Consider the following 8,570-nt stretch of genomic DNA (forward strand, 5'->3'; position numbering starts at 1 on the left):
CCTCACAATCGTGCATATAAGATGTAGGAGTAGAATTAGGTCATTTAGCACAACACGTCTGTTCGCCATTCCATCATGGCTGATCCCAGATTCCACTCAACCCCATACACCTGACCTCTCACCATATCCTTTGATGCCCTTACCGATTAGGAAACTATCAACTTCTGCCCATGGACCCAATGTTCACTGCAGTCTGCAGCAGAGCATTCCACAGATTTACTTCTCTCTAGCTAAAAAAAATTTCCTCCTTGCCTCTGTTCTAAAAGATCACCCCTTAATTTTGAGGCTGTGTCCTCTAGTTCTGGATACCCCCACCATAGGAAACATCCTCTCCACATCCACCCTGTTTAATCCTTTGAACATTCGGTAGGTTTCAATTAAATCCTCTCCACCCCCCCCCCCCCCGTATTCTTCTAAATTCCAGTGAGCACAGGCTCAAAACTGTCAAACACTACTCGTATGTTAACCCCTTCATTCCCAGAATCATCCTCATGAACTTCCTCTCAACTCTCTCCAATGACAACACGTCCTTTCTGAGATGTGGGGCCCAAAACTGTTGACAATACTCCAAGAGTGGCCTGACTAATGTTTTATACAGGCTCAGCATTTTCTCCTTGCTTCTATAAGACCATAAGATATAGGAGTAGAAGTAGGCCATTTGGCCCATCAAGTCTGCTCCACCATTCAATCATGGACTGATCCAATTTTTGTATTTCATTATATATTTATTACATTATATTTTCCATTTATATTTGCTACCTTATATGCCCTTTCCTTGGCTTTTATGTAGTTCTTTGCTTCCCTTGTTAGCTGTAGTTGCCAACCCCTGTCATTTGAGAATTACTTCTGTGGAACATATCTATCTTGTGCCTTGTGAATTATTCCCAGAAACTTCAGCTATCTCTACTCTGTCATCATCCCAACCAGCATCCTCTTCCAATCCACCTGGGCAAGCTCCTCTCTAATGCATCTGTAATTTCCTTTATTTTATTGTGATACTGATACATGTGACTTTTGCTAAAAGTACCTTACAAAGTCTCTTTAAAGAGCAAACACGAGGAAATCTGCAGATGCTGGAAACTCAAACAACAACACATACAAAATGCTGGTGGAACACAGTGGGCCAGGCAGCATCTATAGGGAGAAGCGCTGTCGACGTTTTGGGCGAAGAGACGTCCTGATGAAGGTTTCTCGGCCCGAAACGTCGACAGCGCTTCTCCCTATAGATGCTGCCTGGCCTGCTGTGTTCCACCAGCATTTTGTGTGTGTTGTTGTTTACAAAGTCTCTAATGTTTTTCCCTCTATCACCATCCTGGCAGCACATTCCAGGTACCCACTACGTTCTGTGTAAAAGAAAAAAAGAAAGAAAGAAAAAAACTTGTTCCTCTCATCTCCTTTGAAATTATCCCCTCTTACCTTAAATATACACCCTCTGGTATTAGACATTTAAACTCTGGGGGAGAAAAGACATTGTCTCTCTACTTCTACCTTTCATAATCTAATAAACCTCTTTCAGATCTCCCCTCAGCCTCCTCCACTCCAAAGAAAACAACCCAAGTTTATTTAACACAACACAAGGAAATCTGCGGATGCTGGAAATTCAAGCAACACACACAAATGTGTGTTGTGTGTGGTGCAAGTTTATTTAACCTCTTGATATAACACGTTACTTCTCATCCAGGCAGCTTCCTGGTAAACCTCAACATCCTATCTATAATACACTGAGAAGTAGATTATGTAGGAGTTGTGGGTTATTTTTGTTGGTAGGGATCAGAGTGGTGGGCCTCTCTGGCACATTCCTAGGGACTGGCCATCACACTTCTGATCATGCTTCATTTATCTCTAGTTCCCCAGGTTATTTATTGTGTTGAATTTAGATCTTCTGATTGAATTGATCACTGTTCTTTCTCCTTTGTTGAAATGATTTACACAATAATTGTCTCTCACTAATGACACCTTGTTCAATTAGCCTTCTCTTCAATTAACTTCTGCATTTCAAACTTTTGTTAAACATTATCCCGTTGCTTTAGGCTACGTCCACACTAGACCGGATAAATCCGTAACCAAAGCCTTTTCTCTTCGTTTTGACCCTCTGTCCACACTGAAACGGCATTCTCCCAAAAACAGAGCTTTTCTAAAATGCCCTCCGGAGTGTGTAAATTTGAAAATGCCGATTGGGCAGAGCAGTGTGGACGGGGTAACCGGAGATTTCTAAAAACGCTGTCATGCCGTGCCGGAACAGATGGTGATGGCATTTTAATGTTTTCTTGAACGCAACCCCCCACACAACCTAACAATTTCAGAACAGAAGGCAACGAGACCAAATACTTTGACCGATAACTTACTGAATAAGTATACTCACTTTGCCCTGTTTTCTGTCCTTGCATGTATGGAGGTAGTTTACTTATTTATGCAAGTACTTCTCTGACAATAGATGTGTAACATCCTAATGTAACATTGCATGGAAATACAAGATAACACTGATGCAGACATGTTTTATACATTTAACAAGGTGCTTTATTAATGCAACAGAGTTGGTCAGTTTTTCAGTGTTTGTTGTCAGCTGGGTCATACTGTCCGTGAAATCCCTGTCGGTTGCCTCCATACGCTCCAGTATTTGTCTTTATTAGTTTGAAGTCCTGTGTGAGAGCAAACAGATGACCGTAGTTTGGCAATTTTGTTTTAAGTTTTTCTAGTCTGTAACTGGACAAACACATGCCAAGCCTTTCACGGCGAGATTCAACACCAAACATGTCACTTGTTTTCTGTAGATGTGTCCTGCGCATGCCCAGTAGGAGGACATTTGCCCAAATACCCGTTTTAATGTGGACAGAGGTATTTTCAAAAACGCTTGGTGTGGATGCCTATCGTTTTTATGCGAAACTGGCGTTTTCAAAATTATCCAGTCTAGTGTGGACATAGCCTTAGTGTCTTGGCATGTTTGTTTCATAAAACATCTACTAGGAATTCAAAATGATGAACTACGAGCAAAAACAGAATTGATGGCTTTGTAGCTAGGCTTGCAGAAAGATATGTGGAAGGTCAGGTAGTGTTGAGGAAGCAGGGGATTGCAAATCTAAAATGGAGAAAAATCTTGGGCTACAGGACAATGTAAGGCCATAAGACACAGGAACGGGATTAGGCTATTCGGCCCATTGAATATGCCCCTCCGCACCATCATGGCTGATATATTATCAACCCCATTCTCCTGCCTTCTTCCTGTAACTGACACCCTGATTAATCAAGAACCTATTAACCTCCACTTTAAAAATGCCCGATCACTTGGCTTCGCAGCTGTCTGTGGCAATTAATTCCACAGGTTCATAGACCTCTGGCAAAAGAAGTTCCTCCTCATCTCTGTTTTGAATGGGCATCCCTCAATTCTGTGGCCATGCACTCTGGCCCTCAACTCCCCCATTACAGGAAACATCCTCTCCATGTCCACTCTATTTAGGCCTATTTGGTAGGTTTTAATGAGATTCCCCTTCATTCTTAGAAAATCCAGCGAGTATAAGCCCAGGGCATCAAACGCTCCTCGTATGTTAACCAGTTGATTACTGGGATTGTTCTCATGAATCTCCTCTGGATTCTCTCCAATGCCAGTGCATTTTTTTTTTAAGATGAGAGACCCAAAGCTGTTCACAATACCCCAAGTGAGGTCTGACCAATGTCTTATAAAGCCTCAGCATTATATTCCTGCTTTTATATTCTAGTCCTCTCGAAATTAATGCTAACATTGCATTTACTTTCCTTACCACAGACTCAACCTGCAAGTTAACCTTTAGGGAATCCTGCATAAGAATCTTAAGTCCTTTTGAACCTCTGTTTGATTTTTTTCCCAGGCTGAGAAACCAGTCTACGCCTTTATACCTTCTACCAAAGTGCACAACCATGCACTTCAAAACATTACATTTCATCTGCCACTTCTTTGCCCTTCTACTACTGTCATAGTCCTGCAGCTATCCTGCTTCCTCAACACTACCTCCCCCTCCACCTATCTTCATATCGTATGCAAACTTGACCACACAGCCATCAATTCCATTATCCATATCATTGACATATAACATGAAAATGATATGAAAGTAAATAGGGTGGATATGGAAGAACTTTTTCCCATAGCAAAGGTATTGAAAACCTAAAGTTATGGGTTTGGGGTGATGGGCAGAAAGTTCAGAGGTTATTTGAGGATGATGCTTATTCACCCAGAGTTTGGAACTTGCTGTTGGAATGGATGGTGCAGACAGGTTTGCAACACTTAGGAAGTATGTAGTCAAGCATTGGGTTTAAGAGCCGAGAGGTAATGGTGCAGCTATATAGGACCCTGGTCAGACACCATTTGGAGTACTGTGCTCAATTCTGGTCGCCTCACTATAGGAAGGATGTGGAAACCATAGAAAGGGTGCAGAAGAGATTTACAAGGATTGGGGAGCATGCCTTATGAGAATAGGTTGAGTGAACTCAGCCTTTTCTCCTTCGAGTGACAGAGGATGAGAGGTGACTTGATAGAGGTGTACAAGATAATGAAAGGCATTGATCGTGTGGATAGTTAGAGGCTTTTTCCCAGGGTTGTAATGGTTGCCACAAGAGGTCACAGGTTTAAGGTGCTGGGGAGTAGGTACAGAGGAGATGTCAGGGGTAAGTTTTTTATGCAGAGTGGTGAGTGCGTGGAATGGGCTGCCAGCAACGGTGGTGGAGACAGAAATTATAGGGTCTTTTAGGAGACTCCTGGAAGGCTACATGGAGCTTAGAAAAATAGAGGGCTATGGGTAAAATCTAGGTAGTTCTAAGGTAGGGACATGTTCGGCATAGCTTTGTGGGCCAAAAGGCATATATTGTGCTGTTTGTTTTTTATGTTTCATAAGGCCATATGACATAGGAGCAGAATTAGGTCAATCAGCCCATTGAGTCTGCTCCACCATTCCATCACGGCTGATCCTGGATCCCACTGAACCCCTTACACCTGACTTCTCGCTGTATCCTTTGATGCCCTGTCCGAAAAGGCAGAGATCAACTTTCACCTTAAATATATGCATGAACTTGCCCCCATCTCAGTCTGTGGCAGAACATTTCACAGATTTACAGCTCTCTGACTTTAAAAAAACTCTTCCTTACCTCTGTTCCAAAAGATCACCTCTCAACTTTGAAGCTGTGTTCTCTAGTTTTCGATACCCCCACCATATCCTCCCCACATCCTCCTTATCTAGTCCTTTCAACATTCGGTAGGTTTCAATGAGATCCCCCTGCATTCTTCTAAATTTCAGTGAGTACAGGCCCAAAGCTGCTCAACGCTGCTCATATGTTAGCCCTTTCATTCTGGGAATCATTATCATGAACCTCTTCGAGGACTCTCTCCAATGACAACACATCCTTTCTGAGATACGGGGCCCAAAATTGTTCACAATACTCCATGCGGCCTGACTAGTGTCTTCACCAAGGTTGATGATGCAATGGCCCAAGTCCTGTAAATTGGGATTGCTATAAATGGGCACAATAGTTGGAGTAGAAGTCCTCTTTCAGATCTGTGACAATGTCCTTTTACAGATCAATGACTAGTAACTCCAGAAGATGCTGGAAGTCATCAACAGGATTGGCACCATTTCTGGAGAGCGAAATAGTGTTAGTTTTTCAGGTCAATGGTCTTCACAGCCGCTGGCTGACTTCCAGCTTGTGTTGATGAATTCTGCTCTGTTAGTGAAAGGGAATGTAAGCTATGAAAACTCCCAGTATACAAATTCAGTAATAGGTATCTGGAATGGATTGATCTAACATTTTGTTCAAAAGCTACACCTGGGGATTGTTCCACATTGTTGAGAGTGGATACCAGTATTAAAACAATATTGGACAGCTTGGTCAGTTGTTATTGGGGGAAAATACAGTCTCCCATAGGGAGCAATGATAGTGAGGGTTAAACCCCAGTCACTGGGGAAAAGTACAATCTCCCGCAGAGAATGATGACAAGTGAGGGTTAAACCCCAGACTCTTGGGGTGGGGGAAGTACAATCTCCTACAAAGAGCACTGACAGTGAAGCTGACCTGTACCTCCTATTCTTGCATCTACCTCCTTTAGTAATCATTATGGCTAATGGATGGTGATGCTGTTCTTGTGACATTGTAAATGAAATTGTTGATGATTGAGGTCATGGACAATGTTGATGCCGGTGGATTTGATGTTTGTGATGGCGAGGATGACGCTGGTAGTGTTCTTGATGCAAGTAGTACTGTTGTTTGTAGGTTTTGTTGGCTCTGGCCTATCTAGGTATGTTGGGGTCCCGTTGTCTCTGCTGCAAGGTAGCATCATTTTATTGCCCTTCTCAAGTAACAACTTGTCATTAATGTCTTTGTTCTGAATTGGAGTAGACTAGACAGTTCCAAGGCTTGGGTTACTCAGGTCAGACACAGACTCCTCTATTCATAAACCTAAAAGCTCTATCACACCAAAGAACACTTCACAAATAACTTCTCATTTGGAAAGAATCTCTGATTCAGCAGATTATCAGGAGCATCATTGTATCCACTTTAAAGCACCTTGATACAGCTATTCCTGAGTAAAACCAGTTCACAAATCAGCTCATAAAATGGTTACAGAGCAGTTTCACAAAATGGTGCCCTACAGCCCTTCAATCATATTCCTGTTCACTGATTTGTGGATTGTAGTTCTTTCTAGCCAACAGGATGATGTTGATGGCTTGATATCAATGCGTGTGGATGCTTTTGATGTTTCATAGTATGTCTGAAACTGGTGCTGTTCTTGATGCAAGTGGTACTATGAATGAAGTGAATTTCATTCTGTCCATAGATGTTGATGTGAATAATAAAGGTAATGTCATTGTTGATCATGTCATTGATGCTGATATTAATAATTTAGGGAAACGCCCAGGGAAATTCCTCTCTAACATTGATGGGAAGTAAAAGAACATCAGGAAATGATAGTCATATGTCCTCAATTACTATTATATAAACTCATTCTGGATTGTTTGCAGGGAAACAGCAGGTGTGAGCCAGAAACATGTTCCAGTGGACAGCCACATGGGAACATGTAGTACCTATCACAACTCTCACCTCCGGTGTTGTAATTTGTAGTTGTTGTTTCTGCTTGTCTTTCCAAACCAATGTAGTTTCTAAAGAGGAGATTCATCAGGATATTGACCGGACTGTAAGGAATTGGGCAGGCTTAGATTGTTTTAGACCATACAACTATAAAACAAAGGAGTAGAAATAGGCCCATCAAGTCTGCTTCACCATTTCATCATGGCTGATTTATTATACCCCTCAATCTCATTTCCCAAATCTAGTCAAGAAGAAAAGAAAAGATTACAAAAGGTTTAGAGAGTTAGGTAATGTTAGGGATCTAGAAGGTTATAAGGCTAACAGGAAGGAGCTTAAAAAGGAAATTAGAAAAGCCAGAAGGGGCCATGAGAAGGCCTTGGCGGGCAGGATTAAGGAAAACCCCAAGACATTCTATAAGTATGCGAAGAGCAAGAGGATAAGATGTGAGAGAATAGGACCAATCAAGTGTGACAGTACAGAAGTGTGTATGGAACCAGAGGAGATAGCAGAGGTTCTTAATGAATACTTTGCTACAGTATTCACTACGGAAGAGGATCTTGGTGATTGCATGGATGACTTACAGTGGATGGAAAAGCTTGAGCATACTGCATAGACATTAAGAAAGAGGATGTGCTGGAACTTTTAGAAGGTATCAAGTGTTAAGTCTCTGGAACCAGATGAGATATACCCCAGGCTACTGTGGGAGGCGATAGAGGAGATTGCTGAGCCTCTTGAATGATCTTTGCATCATCAGTGGGGATGGGAGAGGTTCTGGAGGATTGGACGGTTGCAGATGTTGTTCCCTTATTCAAGAAAGGGAGTAAAGATAGCCCAGGAAATTATAGACCAGTGAGTCTTTCTTCAGTGGTTAGTAAGTTGATGGAGATCTGTTCTGGGACCGCTTCTCTTCATGAGTTTGATAAATGACCTGGATGAGGAAGTGGAGGGAGGGGTTAGTAAGTTTGCTGATGACACAAAGGTTGGGGGTGTTGTGGACAGTGTGGAGGGCTGTCAGAGGCCACAGCGGGACATTGATAGGATGCAAAACTGGACTGAGAAGTGGCAGATGGAGTTAAACCCAGATAAGTGTGAAGTGGTTCATTTTGGTAGGTCAAATATGATGTCAGAATATAGTATTAATGGTAAGACTCTTAGCAGTGTGGAGGATCAGAGGGATCTTGGGGTCTGAGTACATAGGATGCTCAAAGCAGCTGTGCAGGTTGATGCTTTGGTTAGGAAGACGTATGGTGTATTGGCTTCATTAATCGTGGAATTGAATTTAGGAGCGGTAATGTTGCAGCTTTTTAAGACCCTGGTCAGACCCCACTTGGAGTACTGTGCTAAGTTCTGGTTGCCTCACTACAGGAAGGACTTGGAAGCCAAATAAAGGGTGCAGAGGAGATTTACAAGGATGTTGCCTGGATTGGGGAGCATGCCTTATGAGACTAGGTTGAGTGAACTTGGCCTTTTCTCCTTGGAGCGACGGAGGTTGAGAGGTGACCTGATAGAGTTGTATGAGATGA

General features: G+C 42.4%; 1 protein-coding gene across 12 annotated transcripts in view; it reads left to right on the forward strand.

The window, feature by feature from the left end:
* Positions 1–8,570, forward strand: part of masp1 (MBL associated serine protease 1) — a 370,450-nt gene that overhangs the window by 46,747 nt on the left and 315,133 nt on the right. The gene's annotated exons all lie outside the window — the stretch shown is intronic.

Source organism: Hemitrygon akajei, chromosome 3 (assembly GCF_048418815.1).
Source record: "Hemitrygon akajei chromosome 3, sHemAka1.3, whole genome shotgun sequence".
NCBI lineage: Eukaryota > Metazoa > Chordata > Chondrichthyes > Myliobatiformes > Dasyatidae > Hemitrygon > Hemitrygon akajei.